Genomic DNA, 16,025 nt, shown 5'->3' on the forward strand with positions numbered 1-16,025 from the left:
AATCAGGAACAAAAACAAAGTTGCTGGAAAAGCTCAGCAGGTCTGGCAGAATCTGTGAAGGTAAAAAGACAGAGTTAACGTTTCGGGTGCAGTGCCCCTTCCTCAGAGCGACTTATTAAAACCCCAGGATTGCTAATGTAACAATCTTTCTCATCCAGTTCTCAGTCTCATTTGTCTCAAAATGCAACGTTGTGACGACGATCATGAGCTTCTCACAATGCCAACACGAAGCTCTGCGCATGCTCCAGCTCACAGTGAAGTCTGGCTGATTGATGTCAGTACGCGACCAATGGAAGCACAGGCGTGCCGTGCATGACCGGGTGGATGTCGCCCAATCGGAATGAAGAGAGGGCGGGATCAGTGAAAACCACGTGATCATCCACGAGGAAGGGTCTCGGCCCGAAACGTCAGGTTTTGTGCTCCTGAGATGCTGCTTGGCCTGCTGTGTTCATCCAGCCTCACATTTTATTATCTTGGAATTCTCCAGCATCTGCAGTTCCCATTATCTCTGATCATCCACGAGAGCAGTGCAGAGTCGCTGAGACAACTGGAACTGCAGATGCTGGAGAAATACAGCCGGTCAAGCAGCATCGGAGGAGCAGAAAAGCTGACGTTTCGGGCCTAGATCCTTCGCTGAGACCAAGATTTGTGCAATTGAGGTAAGAGCAGGCCAGGGTAAAGAAAGCAAAACGGCAGAAAGCTGGAGGGAAGTGATATTCGTATGGGTTTGGAAGTTTTACAAACAGTCAGTGTACGTCGGAAGACACACATTTGAAACTCCCAGGCTCACGTTTGCAGAAAACAAATCAATGCCTCAGATGACGATAGGCCCGTATGACCGTCATCATCTTTATTGTGGTCGGGGGGGAGATGACCCGCGGGGCGCATGCGCGGCAGCTTTAACTTTGAAAGGGCCGGGGTGAAGCTGGGCGCATGCGCAGCCGCCTCTGGCTGAAAGTGAGAGAACGAGGTGTGGGGCTGGAGGACCACAACAGGACAGGCAGCATCGGAGGGGCAGGAAAGCTGGCGTTTTCGGGCCTAGAACCTTCATAAATGGGGGAGGGGAAGGGGGTACTGAAATAAATAGGGAGAGAGGGGGAGGTAGGTGGAGAGGAGACAGACAAGTTAAAGAGGTGGGGATGGAGCAGGTAAAGGTGAGTAGGTGGGGATGTAGGGAGGGGATAGGTCAGTCTAGGGAGGAGGGGATAGGTGAGAGGAAGAACAAGTTAGGGAGGTGGGGATGAGCAGTTGTTTATTGCGAACTGAGTGTAGGTGTTCTGTAAAGTGATCCCCAAGCCTCTGCTTGGTTTCCCCGATGTAGAGGAGGCCACAACGGGTACAGCGGATGCAGTATACCACATTCGCACCTGCATTTCCCCATACAGATGGCCTGAAAGCCCTGCACTATTTCCTGTCCTGCAGGTCTGACCAGGTCCCCTCTACTGACCCCCCCTTATGCGCTTAGGTGAACTTGTCCTCACCCTCAACAACTTCTCTATCAACTCCTCCCACCTCCTACAGACAAAGGGGATGGCCATGGGTACACGCATGGGCCCAAGCTATGCTTGCCACTTTGTCAGAACAATCCCTCTTCCATACATACGCTGGCCCTGAACCCCACCTCTTCGTCCGGTACATGGATTACTGTATCGGCACTGCCTCATGCTGCCACGAGGAGCGCGAACAGTTCGTCCACTTCACCGACACCTACCACCCCAAGCTTAAGTTCACCTGAGCCATCTCTTCACACCTCTCTCACCTTCCTGGACCTCTGTTTCCATCTTAGGCAACTGCCTAGAAACCAATATCCATTTCAAGCCCAACGACTCTCTCAGCTACATAGAATACACCTCTTCCCACCCACTGTCCTCAAAAAATGCCATCTCCTCTTCCCGATTCCTTCACCTCCGCCGCATCTGCTCTCAGGATTCCACTCCCGTACGTCTGATGTTGTTCCTTTTCAAGGACCGCAATCCCCACCACCCACCTCTTTTCACCCGCACCCCTCCCGCAGTGATCGAGAATGCCCTTGACCATGTCTCCTGCATTTTTCCACAACTCCGAACTCGCACACCGCCCTGCAATAACAACCAAAAAAGAATCTCCCTCATCCTCACGTATCACCCCACCAATCACTGGAACCAACACATCATCCTCTGACATTTCTGCCATCAGCAATCTGACCCCAACACCAAAGACACTTACCCCTCCCCACCCTTGCCTGCTTTCCAGAGGGACCACACTGTCCGTAAATCCCTTGCCCGCTCCACACTCCCCTCCAGCCCCACCACACCTGGCAATCTTCCCTGCAAATGCAGGAAGTGCTACACTTGCCCCCACACCTCCTCCCTCACCCCCATCCCAGGCCCCAAGAAGACTTTCTACATCAAACAGATGTTCACCTGCACATCTGCTAACGTGGTATACTGCATCCCCTGTACCCGTTGTGGCCTCCTCTACATTGGGGAAACCAAGCGGAGGCTTGGGGACCGCTTTGCAGAACACCTACACTCGGTTCACCATGAACAACTGCACCTCCCAGTCATGAACCATTTCAACTCCCCATCCGTTTCCTCAGACGAAATGCCTATCCTGGGCCACCTGCAGTGCCACAACGATGCCACCCAAGGGTTGCAGGAACAGCAACTCGTATTCTGCCTGGGAACCCTGCAGCCCAATGGTGTCAATGTGGATTTCACAAGCTTCAAAATCTCCCCTCCCCCAACTGCATCTCAAAACTAGCCCAGGTTGCCTCTGCTTCCCTAGCCTGTTCTTCCTCTCTCCTATTCCCCCCTCCCACCTCAAGCGGCACTCCCATTTCCTGCCTACTAACCTCATCCCACCTCCCTGGACTGACCTATCACCTCCCAACTTCCCACCGATACTCACCTTTACCTGCTCCATGCTGGCCTCTTTGACTTGTCTGTCTCCTCTCCACATATCTTTTCTCTCCATCTTTGATCTGTCTCCCCCTGTCTCCCTATTTAGTTCAGAAACCTCTTTCCCCTCCCCCATTTCTGATGAAGGGTCTAGGCCCGAAACGTCAGCTTTCGTGCTCCTTGGCCTGCTGTGTTCATCCAGTTCCACAACTTGTTATCTTGGATTCTCCAGCATCTGCAGTTCCTATTATCTCTTATCCAAGAGAAATGTTTGTTTCTTCTGGATTTCTTTCTCAGAGTGTGGGATAATAGCAGCTCGCACTGCTCTTAGTCACTTCTGTGCTCCCTGATCACCTTTGTCGGTGTTTAATCTCTTCAGTCTCTAATGATGGATACATTTGATCTCTGTAGTGTATTACTGTTACTTCCTTATACCTTTTTTGTAAATAAATTTTCCACTGCTGCCCACCCCCTGACCACGTGCTGCTGCCTTACCAGATTATTTTTTGAATGGTATCTTTCACTGTCAGGCAATGTATTCCCAGAAAGAGAGTGCATTTTTCTTCCATTTCAGACCACCAAATTCGACAGCATTTTTATTCTGTTTCATTCATTTTGCACTTCTGCAACATTTACTGTTTCTCCTTCCACAGATACCAGCGATCGTTGCCAAAGCCCTGTTGCCTGTTGAGAAGTTTAACCTTCGTGTCCTGCTGCAGTTTGTATGATGAAGGTGCTCCCACAATACGGTCATTTGAGAAGTTACAGATCATTCATCTAGCAATACTGAAGAGCTAACGGTGTATGTCCAAATCAACAAACAATTTGTATTTGATTATCATGTGTTATAATTTCACAAAAATATTATCAAGAAACTTTTATCGTAAGGCCATATTAGGTCAGGTGACCAAAAAGTAACTAAATTTGCAGGTTTTCATGACTATCTTAAAGAAGGAAAGCAAACCTAAGAGGTTTATCATGGGAATTCCAGACCATGTTGCCTGGCAACTGTAGAAACAGCCTCCCAAAGTGAAGCAATGATTAAACGCATTGTTGGAGTCTGGAACTAAATGAGTTATCGAAGTCTTGAAGGTTGTTTGGTGCAGGGAGATAGGGCTCATCACAGCCAGGAATTAAATCACTGGTGAGAATTTTAAATTGTTGCTTATAAATAGGAGCCTTTGTGGGTCAGGGAGCACAGCAGTGATGGTGAACAGGTCTTGGTACAAATGAACTTGTGTGCAGCAGAATTTTAGGTATTCTTGAGGTTACAGGGATGTTGAATGTGGGAGGCCGACTGGCGGTGAGTTTGGACAGTTAAGTCTAGAGGTAACACAGGAATAGATGAGAGGCTCAGCAGATGAGCTGAAACTAAGGTGTCACTGTCGGGTCATTTCCACTGAAGTGGAAGTAAGTGGTTTTTGTGCAGGACTCTGCCGTTACCCTCACCTCACCTCAGGATTCAGCTGTTTGTGAATATGTGGATCAAGTCTGTAATAAGATCAGGAACCGAGTGCCCGCCGTGGCCCAAACTGCGTATCACTGAGCAGGTTACTGCTGAGTAAGTGCTGCTTAATAGTGCTGTTGACAACACCTTCCATCACTTTACTGATGATAGAGAATAGACTGCTTGAGGGGAAATTGGTGGGGTTCGATTTGCTGTGTTTTTGTGCTGAACAGACCTGGGCAGTTTTCCAAATTGTCAATAGATGCCAGCGCTGTAGCAGGACTGAAACAGTTTGGCTTGGCGCTGGCCACCTCTAGAGCACTAGTCATCTGTACTATTGCCAAAGTGTTGCCAGGGTGTGTAACCTTTCAGTCATTTATTAATATTATTTGAAATGAATCAAATTGGATGAAAACTCACATCTGATGTCGGGGACCTCTGGAGAAGGTGAGATGGATCATCCAATTGGCATTTTTGGCTGAAATTTGCTGCAGTCTTATCTTTTGTGTGGATAGGTTGGGCTCCTCTGTCAGTAAAGATGGGGATTTTTGGCATGCTTCCTCGAGTGAGTTGCTTAATTGTCCATCACCATTCTCGACTGGGTGTGGCAGAACTGCAGAGCTCACATCTGATCTATTGGTTAGGGGTGGCTCAGCTCTAACGCTTGCTGCTTATGCTATTTGGCATGCAGATAGTCCTGTTTGGTAGTTTTGAGGTTGGCACCTTTATTTTTAGGTAAGCCTGGTGCTGCTCTTGGCATGCCCTCCGATACTATCCATTCAACCAGTGTTGATCCCTGGGATCAATGCTAATGGTTGACTGTAGGATATGCCGAGCCACGAGGTTACAGACTGTGCTGGATTAAGTTCTGCTGCTGTTGATGTCCCACAAAGCCTCGTAGATATCTGGTTTTGAGTTCCTGTGTCTGTTCCAAGTCTGTCTCTTTCAGCCGAAGTTTGTGCCACCCAACGCAATGGTGGGTATTGTATCAGTGATAATGGGAACTGCAGACGCTGGAGAATCCAAGATAATAAAATGTGAGGCTGGATGAACACAGCAGGGCCAGCAGCATCTCCTCTGATGAAGGGTCTAGGCCCGAAAAGTCAGCTTTTGTGCTCCTGAGATGCTGCTGGCCCTGCTGTGTTCATCGAGCCTCACATTTTGTTATCATGCAATGGGGGTATTCTCAAGTTTAAGATGAGGCTTTGTCTCCACAGGACTATGCGCTGGTTGCTGTTATCAATCCTGTCACGGACAGATGCATCTGCAGCTGGGAAATTTGTGACAATGAGACCAGCTATGTTTTTCCCTCCTGTTGGTTGTGGCACCAGCTGCTGCAGTCCCAGCCAGGCAGCTTTGTCCTTGAGGATCCAACCAGCTTGATTGGTAATCCTGCTGCTAACTACTCCTGATGGTGGGCATTGAGTACAAGCAGTGCCGTTCACACTCTGTGTTTCCTCCAAGTGCTGTTCAACATGGAGTTTTTTTTTCAATTAAAATTTACTCTTGGGATATGAAAATCACTAGCTGGACCAGTGTTTATTGCCCAGAAGGCAGTTAATAGTCAACCGCATTGCTGTGGGATTGGAGTCACATGTATTGCAGACCAGGTAAGGATGGCAGATTTCCTTCCCAAAAGGATGCAAATGAACCAGATGAGTCTTCCCTGAAAATCAGCAATGGTTTCATGGTCATCATTAGACTCGTAATTCCAGATAATTACTTAATTCAAGTTTCGCCATTTGCCATGGCAGGATTCGAACCCAGGTCCGCAGAATGCTATCTGGGTCTCTGGATTAATAATCTAGCACTAATACTGCTGCCAATTTATCAACCGAGGAAGGATGATACGTGGTAACGAGCAGGAGTCATGAGACTTCCAGGCGTCGATGTCAAGTTCTCTCAGGACAAATAATCCGGTCAGAATAGCACTGTGTTGCCACGTCTGCTGGGTCTGTCCTCCTCGTGGGACAGGCCCTCACTGAGGACAGTGGTGATGTGTTGTTGTCTGTAAGGTTAGTTTCCATGAGTCTGACGCTGTTTCTTGTCTAGACTTTGAGTCACCTCTCCAAGTTTTGCTGCTAGCCCCCAGATATGAGTAAAGAGGAGTTTGTGGGGTCAATAGGACGAATTCTGCAGGTGTCTTTCCTCGTGCTTTGGTAGATGCCAAGTGGGCCACCCAGCTTCATACCTTTGTTGATATTTTGCAACTGAGTGGCTTGGTTGGCAAATTTCTTACCCTGAAGGACATTAGATTTTTTTGTTTTTGTTTTCTGCCATTAGCAGTGGTTCCATGGCAACCAGCTGATACTAAATTCCAGTCTTTTTTTAAATTGAATTCAAATTCCACCATTTGCTGTGATGGGATTCGACCCAGACTTCTGTTGTACATTTTAATATCGTAGATAAAAGTTAATATCACCAATGCAGGCTTTGTTTCTTTGCAAAACGCTGGCCATCATCCTATCTCCTCCATCCTCCCCTGCAACAGCAAGTGAGGGAGACACATGGAGTTTCTATGTCACTAAGATTGAGACAATCCAATCAACTGCCTCTGCTGCTTCCCTCTCTTCCACGAGCCCACCAAACCAAATTGCCTGACACGTTGCTCCTCGTTTTAGGCTTAAACTTGCATCTTTGTCCAGTCTCATGTCAAGCCTTATCAGAACTTATCCTAGCCCTTTTTCCTATTCTCTTAAACTCCAAATATTCGCTCTCTCGCTCTTTCCCCCACCCATGCCAATTCGCAGATATTGTTACTTGTTCTGTATGCTTCTCTTTTCTAGTTATGTCCTTCTCACCCATTCTGTTTAAAACGAATGTTTGACCTCACCGTCATTGGAAAATCCCACTCCATCTCCACTCCTGCCTGAAATCAATGTCGTCGTTGTCCCTCAAGGGTCTATCCTTGGTCCATCCTGTTTCTCACCGACATACTGCCAGGAGGTGAGGTCTTCCACAAGCACTGTCAGGTTTTGCATGTATTCTACAATGTTCAGATCTAACTCCCCCGTCATCACTCTCCTTTGCTCCACTGTTACTCAATTATAAAACTGCTTATCATACTTCCACTACTTGATTAGCTGAAATTTCCTCCAATAACACTTTGTGATAGTTAAACACGTTCCTGCAGTTATTATTACAAATTACTTTTCTTTACTACTGTACTGAATCCATCCCTCTCGCTGGGAACTGTCTGAGGTTGAACTGCACTCTTCTCAATAATGTTCTCACATCTGGCCTCACGATGAACTTCCTAACATACATCTTCTCAATCACATGTCAAAAATTTCAATCTCTAAAATGCTCCTCCTCTCCACCTCACTCCAGCTCATTTGTGACCGAAACCCCTTACCCATGTCTGTGTTGCCTTAAACTTGACGATTCCAAAAGAGAACCCTCTATTGTCTGCCTGATGAGGAATCTGCTCCCACGATGGGAAATATCCCTTCAGCATTTATCCTGTAAACCCACTTAAGAATCCTATATTTTTAATTAGCTCGTCTCTCCATCTTCAATAATCTAAATAGTAGATTCCAGGCCTGTTTAGTCTTAGCTTAAATGATAGTCCCTCCAAATCAGTGATCATGCTAGTCCATCTTCTCTGAAATGCCTCCAGTGAAGTGATATACTTGCTCGAATAAGTGGACCAAAAAAGCTGCTCGCATTCCTCCAGATGTTGTCTTGCCAGCAATTTGTACATTTGTCCTGAGACTTGTATTCCAAACTCTTATACTACAAACATCTTGACATAAGGGATAACATCCCATTACCCTCCCGGATTACCCGTTGCAACTCTGTGCTCGCTTTGTGTTTCCTGCACAATTATTCCTGAGTCCCGTTGTGTTACAGTTTTCCACAGATTTTACCTTTTAAATAACACTGTATTCTTTGGTTGTCTCCTCAAATGAACAACTTCACATTTTCCCACATTTGTACTCCATTTGCCAACTTGTCGCCCATTTATCAATGTCTCTCCATAAACTGTAACCCTCGTGGAACTTGACTGTTATCCCCTTTTTTTAATGAGATCCTCCCTCGTTCTTTTTGTTGGGAGCACTGGGCAACATGGCGCATATGTAATTGCTATTTTTTAAGGGACATTCTTTCGAATGACCAGAAGCTTACTGTCCATTGCTCAGAATCGAGACAACTTGTCCATCAAGCTGCACCAGCTTTTCCGGCCCAATATCTCATTGTGGCAGTGCAGCAGCACAGAAGGAAAGAAAAGGAAGCGAATCCTGCTGCCTGCATCTCACTAACTCTCGGGCATTCTTTGCCATGTGTCAAACACCTGCTGATCTGTTTAGTGACATGAAGTCCTAAGGTGGAAATTCCTCGAAACCCAAACAGATTTCCCCCTGAATCAACTGCTGACCCCCACAAGGAATAATGTCTAGCAGGGACAATGCACAGTTATCCTCGGTCAGGAGGAGGTGATGGTGTGAAATTCTAACCGGACTGACTGCATTTTATGAATTTGTGTTGCAGGATATTACAAGTGGACTTTCAGGTCGGAGTCTCAATAGTTGTAGCACCAAACTCTGACAGAATTACTCGATTAATCAGGACCTGGACATTCACATTATGTGAGTATTGTGTTCCTGCTCATTTCCCATTTGCCACGTAAAATTTCTCTTTTAAATCACCCCATTCTCTCAATAGATCGTCCCTTAAACTTTCAATATACGTCGTGTAATCATTTGTCTGGTCAGTTGATGAGTGGGTGTACGTTTTATCATTGTAATGTATATCTTTTGTAAACATCTCTGTCAAAGGTCCCCTCAAAACCCTTTATTACAAGGAGAATAATCTCAGTTTCCCCAAACACCTGATTCCCCAATGACTGACTGACTGCTGTCGATAAGGCACTCATCCGGCTTGTGTTGAAACATTTTCCACTTCCCTGCATCAGTGCAGCCCTGACAATATGAAAGAAAGTGAACATCCTCCAGAAGAAGCACTGTCAGAGTGGTGTCCCATCCACCACATTCAACATTCCCCTCTACACCACCGAGGCAAAGTGGCATCACTGTGCCAAAGGTGAAGTCACTGTAGTCCTACCTGACTATAGGGCTGGCTGAACCTGAAGATTACCACACTCCAGGCGAGGGGAGAGGTTGAGAAGGAGAGTCCATCTATTGTAGATGGATATCCTCAATATGTACCAGCAACGCCCAAGTCACATGAAAGAATAATGTTTAAAAAAACAGCCCGAACCAAGCAACTAAAAGCCCTCTCCCTACAAACCATTCTACTTAATCTCCTCTGCCCCCTATCAGGGACCCTCCCGTCCTTCACAGTGTGTGGGGGATCTTTGGTTTGCACAGACTCAGCTCGTCTCTGTTCCTGTCTGTGATGTCATCATGCTGTGACAACGGCACTGAACCTCACTGTCTGTGAGGGTGGGAGGCACAGAGATCCTCATAGCCTTTAAGGCATATTTAGATGCCCACTTGCGATGCCAACGCAGACAGGTCTATGGGCCAACTGCAGGAAAATTAGATTAGAATAGTTAGGTTGTGGTTTTTAACCAGCCCAGGCTGGATGGGCCACAAAGCCTTTTTCTGGACTGTAGACCTCCGAGACTCTTCATGTAGGAAGATGCCCAGCAATATTTCAAGCCATTTCAGAAAATGAGATATTAGAATGAATAACTCATGATTGCTCAGTGTTTTCGGGAGAAAAGTGAGGTATAGAGATGAAGTGGTTTACCAGGAAGTTCTGGAGCTTGAATCCCAGGAAACTGCAAATGCCACCATCAAGTGGAGGAATAAAAATGGGGCATCATCATTAGGACTGTATTAGAGGAAGGGACATATTGAGATTTGTAAGGCTGGAAAATATTAGAGACAGGAAGGGTTCTGAGACTGGAGAAGATTTCAAAAGTCGGGAATAGTGAGGTTGGAGGAAGTTACAGAAATGGTGAGGATTGTGAGGCTGGATTAGATGTCAAACAAAGGGAGGTTTGTGAGGGTAAAGACAATTACAGTGCTGAAGAAGTGTATATGTATTGGATGAATTTATTGACAGGAGGGTGTTGAACAAAGAACGAAGAAAATTACAGCACAGGAACAGGCCTTTCAGCCCTGTAAGCCTGTGCCAATCCAGATCCTCTATCCAACCCTGTCACCTATTTTCCAATGATCTGTATCCCTCTGCTCCCTGCCTATTCATGTATCTGCCTAGATACATCTTAAATGACGCGATCGTGCCCACCTCTACCACCTCTGCTGGCAATGCGTTCCAGGCACACTCCCCCTGCTGTGTAAAGAATTTACCACACATATACCCCTTAAACGTTCCCCCCTCACCTTGAAATCTGGAGGAGATTACAGAGGTGAGGTTTGTGAGACTGGAGGAATCTACAGAGATAGTGAGAATTCAGAGGCTAGAGAGGGATTCCAACGATAGGCAGGTCGTGAAGCTGGAAAGGGTTTTCAGGAATGTGGAGGGTGGTGAGGCTCGAGGTGATGGCTGCAATAGTGCAAGTAGTGAGGCTTGAGGGTCATTCTCATGATAGGGAGGGTGGTGATGTTTGAGATATGATTCCTGCGATAGAGAGGGTGGTGAGGCTTCAGGGCAGGTTATCGTCTTAAACAGCACGTGGAGTTCAGCAGTCACAGGAAGTGGTTGACCAACACTTTCTCCAAAGCAAATAAAAATGGGCAATCAATATTAGTGGTCTTTGCCCAGATATCCCATAAGGAAGTTAAAATTATGATGGGTTTCTGGTTGTCGAGAGCGAGAAGAAGCTGAGAGAATTCTCCTTGGGGCTGATTAGCAATGAATTTGTCGAGTAGTAGATTTGTTTCCAGGATATTATTTTGCAGAGAGAGAAAAATTATTAACATTGTGTCAACGTTGGTAACCGCAGAATGCAACACTCAGATAATTGGCAAGTAATGCAGGGTGAAAATGTGAAGATTACTTGACTCAGCAAGTTCCCAGGATCTGGAACAGTTTGAATGGCAGCTGGATGCAGATTTAGCAGTTATTCTCAAGAGAGAGTTGGGATGAACTTTTAAGGCATGATCAAGAGGGCCGTGGACAAATGGCAGGGGAATTGGGTCAGATTTGCATCACCTCTAGAATGAGAGTGAAGCCTTTGACAGGGTTCCACATGGTAGACTGATGAGGAAAGTTAGATCACATGTGATTCAGGAAGAGCTTGCAAATTGGGAGCAAAATTGGCTCATTTGTAGGAGAGACCGTGGTGCTGGAGGATATTTTGCAGAGTGGAGTTCTGTAACCAGCGTGTTCCACAGCAATCGGTACAGGGTCAACTTCTTTGTTTCTCGTTAATAGAAATGATTTGGAAGAGAATTTAAGGGACAAAATTAATAAGTTTGCAGGTGATACTAGAAATGGTGGTTATAGTAGTTAGTGAAGGTTATCTAAGATGACAACGAGATCTTGATCAATTGGCTGAATGGGTTGAGGAGTGGAGGATGAAGTTCAATTTGAATAAATGTAAGACATTGTAATTTGGGAAAATGAACAAGTGTAGGACGTACACAATTGATGGTTGCACCCAGGGTAGTGTTGTGGAACAGAGAAATGCTGAGATTCAGGTACATGCTACTTTGAAGTTTATGGAGACAGGTAGACAGGCTGGTTAACAAGTTGTTTCGCACACTTGCCGTCATTGCTCAATCTTTGGAGTCTCGGAGTTGGGATGTAATGTTGAGATTGTACAGTACATGGTGAAGCATCATGTGAGGTATTGTGTGCAGTTCTGGTCATCCTGTTACAGGAAGGATGTTATTATTAAACTGGAGACAGGTCAGTAAAGATTTGCTGGGATGTTACCAGGAATGGCGGGCTTGATTATTAAAATAGACTGCCAAAGCTAGGACTTTCCTCACTGGAGCATAGTAGGTTAAGGGGTGACCTTGCAGAGGCTTATAAAATCATGAGGGCACAGATTATGTTACTATTAAGGGCTTTTTTTCCCTAGGATTGGGCAATTTCAAGACAAGGGGACACGTGTAAGATGAGAGGAGAAAGACATATTTTTAAAAAGATATGACGCTGAGATAGTAAATAAGTATTTCACATGAGTATTTACTGCAGAGAAGGATATGGAAGCTAGAGAGCTTGGAGACATAAATAATGAGTCGTGAAAAGTGTCCACATTACAGGGGTCTAGGTGCTGTACATCTTAAACTGCATAAAGGTGGATAGGTCCCTGGCACCTGATCAGGTGTTACCCACAAATAGAGGGGGTGGTGAGGCTTCAAGGCATTTCCCTTTTGATGTCCTGGAACATGGACTACGGCTGGGTCATTTGCTGAGATATTTGCATCACTGATAGACACTGGTGAAGTGCCAGAAGGCTGGGTGGCTAATGTGGTGCCATTCTTTAAGGAAAAGCCGGAGGACCATCGACCGTTGAGCTTGATGTCAGTGTTGGGTAAATTGCTGGAGGGGATTCTGAGGGACTGGATTTGCATGTGTTTAGAGAAGCAAAGACTGATTAGGGATAGTCAACATGGCTTTGTGAGTGGGCAATCTTGTCTCACTAACTTGACTGAGTTTTTTGAAGAAGTGATGAAGAAGGCAAAGCAGTGGACATTGTCTATATGGACTTTAGCAAGGCATTCACCAAAGCTCCACATGACAGACTGGCTAGCAAGATTAGATCAAATGGAATCCAGGGAGAGTTAGCTATTTGAAACAAAATTGGCATGAAAGTAGGAGACAAGATCATGGTTGGGGGTGTCTATTTTTTCAGTCTGGAGGACTAAGAACAGTAGTGTGCTGCAAGGATCGGTGCTGGGTCCACTGCTTTTTGTCATTGATATAAATCATGTGGAATGCATATTGGAGGAATGGTTAGTAAGTGTGCAGATGACACAAATTGTTGTAGACAGCAAAGAAGTTTGCCTCCAAGTACAATGGGAACTTAATCAGATGGGTCGATGGGCCGAGGACTGCCAAAAATCATTTTAGTTTGGATAAATGCGAGCGATTGCATGATGGTAATGAAAATCAGGGCAGGGCTTAAACAGTTAATGATGAGGCCCTGGGGACTGTTACACAACAGAGACTCTTGGGGTGCAGGTGCACAGTTCCTTGAAGCTGGATTGCAGGTATAGAAGGTAGTGAAGATGATATTTGCTGTGCTTGCATTTATTGGTCAGTGCATTGAGCGTAGGAGTTGGGAGGTCATGTTATAGGCTGAACAAGACATTGATTATGCTGCGTTTGGAATACTGTTCAGTTCTGGTCTCCCTGCTGTAGGAATGATGCTGATAAACTTGGCAGGGTGCAGAAAAGATTTACAAGGATGTTGGAAGAGTTGGAAATTTTGAGCTGTAGGGAGAGGCTGAATATGCTGGGGCTGTTTTCCCTGGAGCATTGAAGGCTGAGAGGTGACCTTATAGAAGTTAAATAAATTATGGTGGGCATAGTGTGGGTAGCCAGTTTAAGCTGAGAGGGAAAGTTTTTTTTTAAAAAGGGAAAGTGGGTGGTGCCTGTGTAGAATGACCTGCTAGAGGAACTGATGGAAGCTGGGACAATTATGACATTTGAGAGACATCTGGATGGGCATGTGAATAGGAACGGTTTAGAGCAATATAGGTCAAATGCTTGCAAATGGGATTAGATTAATTTGGGATATCTGGTCAGCATGGACAACTGGGACCAAAGGGATTGTTTCCTGGTGTACAACTCTGACTCAGCATTTTTGTTTTCATTTCAGATTTCCACAATTTTACTTCTGCACTGTTCTTAGTCTTTCGATCCCTCTGAAAGACTGAGTTACAGATCTATACAATGCCTGTCCTTCCTCCCTGGATCTCCCACCTCTCTTTCAGGAGTTTTGTGCAAACACTGACTGGATCCCTTACCTGGAGGATATTTATTTATGAATTTGTTCTAATGATAATCCAGCATATTCCCCAAGTATCATCCACAAATGTCCACAGGATTTCTCTGTTTCACAATCTGTGTGTGTTCTTCTGGTTTCTCACTCACTGCACTTGTTTTCTGTCTGAAAGCTTAGTCTACAGTTGGAGAATTCAAACAGGAACACATCCAGATCTGACAGCCACTTTGTTTATCACAACTCAATTACCTCAGGATTTTGAACACTGAAGGAAAAAGCAGTTCTCACAGTGGGGAGAAATGCACATGATCTGTGAAGATTCATCTGAAATGTCCTTACACCAGCTCAGTGACACGGGGGAGAGACCATTCACCTGCTCTAAACGTGGGAAAGCATTCACTCAGTCATCCAAACTGTTAACACACCAGTGAGTTCACAAAGAAGCACAGTTGAAGGGTTTTGCTGTCACACTCAATATCAAATGAACTATGGTTTTGGGCTGTTTGTACTGATGTTACTGATCCCTGCTCAATTAAAGGTACTGGTATTGTGGATAAAATGTTAATATCAGTTGTGTATCTGTCAGGTAGAGCTTGGAAATAGTCATGTTGTCATGACACATCGATACATTCACACTGACGCAAGACTATCCACCCGCACGGTATGTGAAAAGGGATTTTCTGGTTCATCAGGACTGGTTAACTAGCAGCAAATTTCTGAGTAACTGTGAAGTTAGTTTTTGATTCTCCTGTTAGCTATGTACAAACCATGCTTTTTGGGCTTGTTTCTGGAGTCCATAGGATCCCTCTGGTGTGGAAGCAGACCATTTAGCCCATCAAGTCCACACTGAACTTATGAAGCGTGTCCGACCCAGACCCTGCCTGCGTGGGTTTCCTCCAGGTGCTCCAGTTTCCTCCCACAGTCCAGAAAATATGCAAATTGGGTAGATTGATGATGCTAAATTTCCCATCGTGTCACGTGTGCAAAATGCAAGGACAGAGTAGGGTGTGAGACTGGGTGGGATGCTCTTTGGAGGGTTCGTGTGGACTCGATGGACGAATGGCCGTCTTCCACACTGTAGGAATTCTGTGATGATCTCGATGGCCCTTTCTTTGTTCGTTATGCCTGGTCATTATGTCTGCACACCTTTACAATTACAGATTCTATTGATCTCCATGGACATGTTTCAATTTTTAATAGATATTTGTTTATTGGAAACAATGCAATCTTTCCTTTTGATTTTTATCCACAAAATGCAAGTTTTAAATCGAAACAAAAGATTGGGATGAGTCCTGTATTATAATCCCCGATTGGGAAAATGCAATCGGCTATGAAACCTGGTGACCATTGTGACTCTGTCTGGGGGAGATGCAATCTCCTCAGATCCTTACCTGTTGTCCATAGCAGTGATGGATCTCATGATGAATACATAAACCAAGACATTGTGTGATATCTAGTGTATATTTTCTATTTATTCTTCTGTCTATTACTCCACAGAGACTGAGATAATGGTCTGGGCACCGAGGTTTGAAACCCACCATTCCAGATGGTAGAATTTGAGTTTAAACAAAAAAATCTGAAATAAGAATCTAATGATGACTGTAAATCTGTTTTCATTTTTGGAAAAACTTGTGTCTTTTAGGGAAGGAAACTGCCATTCTTATCCAGGGATATCAAGATCCCATGAATGAATTTTTAAAAATTAATTTTAAAAAAAATTCCTGCAAATACATTTATCTGTCTTAATTTATTTGACAACTGACAGTTCAAACTGGTTGGTGGTCACTTTCACTTTTGATAAAGTTGTGGCCTTTTCATGGTTGAAACAAAAAAAAATGCACGAATGGAACCACAGTTGTTCTCGTAG

Source organism: Stegostoma tigrinum, unplaced genomic scaffold, assembly GCF_030684315.1.
Source record: "Stegostoma tigrinum isolate sSteTig4 unplaced genomic scaffold, sSteTig4.hap1 scaffold_57, whole genome shotgun sequence".
NCBI classification, from domain to species: Eukaryota; Metazoa; Chordata; class Chondrichthyes; order Orectolobiformes; family Stegostomatidae; genus Stegostoma; species Stegostoma tigrinum.